The following is a 1,336-nucleotide window of genomic DNA, read 5'->3' as shown; positions in this document are numbered from 1 at the left end:
GCCCAGCCAGTGAATCCGAGGCAGGGATATTGTTGCTCCCTCACCTCACCTGCAGACCCCCAACCCAAGCACTCACGCCCTAGCCTGTCCTGTCCCCAGCAGCAGGCCACAGACACAGCAGCAGGCCTCTGGCCAGCCAGCAATTCTGAGGCAGGGACATCGCTGCTCCCTCACCTCACCTGCAGACCCCCAGCCCAAGTGCCCACCCCCTAAGTAGGTAGCCATTCATTTCTGCTTTGGATTTTTCAGCTTTATTCTCTTGTTAATTTCCTGGTCTTTCTCCTCCCACAGCCTGTCCTGTCCCCAGCAGCAGGCCACAGACACAGCTGCAGGCCTTTGGTGAAATTGTGTGCCGTGCTAACGCACGGCATGTGACTTTTTATTTTTTCTATGTCTTTTTTTTTCTTGTGTTGTTTCACCTAATACTCTCTCCTCTTCATCGTCCACCCTGCCAGAAGGACTAGACAGGTCTATAATCAGATAACTGAAATCCCCTAGTAATATAACTTTCTCTGGGATCTTCTCTTGTACTGACCCTCCTAAGAAAAAGGAGATATTGCTTTTCTGACACCTCAGTAGAGTACCCTTCTTGATACCACATTGGTAAAAACATCAGAAGAGAGACTTTGGCAAACATTAATTTGCAGCAAACGGGAAAGTCACTTACTCCTAGTCGGAGAAACGTTCCCGCAAGAGGTATTCACACTTTGAAGTGAATATATCTTCCAATGGCTAGAAGTAGAAGAAGAGCCTCAGGTATGAATAAACAAGGAAATACATCTCCATCAAAAGTACAGAGTAACTCCCCTCCATCTTTGTGCTAATGGACGATGTTACCAAAATGTCAGACAAAGAATTTCAAACATTTATGGTGAACAAATTCCTTGAGTTGGAACAGAAAAGAGACAACAAACTACAGGAAATGAGGAAGTCATTCCAAGATATGAAAGAAGAAATGGACACTGAGAAAGAACCAGATGGAGCTATTAGAGATAAAGTCTGGAATAGAGGAAATCAAAAACTCCCTGGAAAGTATTAAAAGTCGACTAGACCATGCTGAAGATCAAATCTCTGATGTAGAAGATAAAACCTCTGACCTAGAAAGAACCACCAAAAATATAGAGAAAAATAACCGAAAAAAAAAACACAAGGAAAATATACGGGTAATACTAGATTCCATAAGACACCCAAAAACCATAATAATTGGCATCCCAGAAGGTGAAGAAACTAATAAAAGCATGGAAAATCTATTTCATGAAATGCTGGAAGAAAATTTTCTGAGTCTAGAGAGGCACTCTAAGATCCAAGAAATACAAAGGACCCCAGTTAGAATCAA

The sequence above is a fragment of the Tupaia chinensis genome, unplaced genomic scaffold (genome assembly GCF_000334495.1).
Source record: "Tupaia chinensis unplaced genomic scaffold, TupChi_1.0 Scaffold000369_1, whole genome shotgun sequence".
Classification (NCBI taxonomy): domain Eukaryota; kingdom Metazoa; phylum Chordata; class Mammalia; order Scandentia; family Tupaiidae; genus Tupaia; species Tupaia belangeri.
This window is presented reverse-complemented; position numbering follows the sequence as displayed.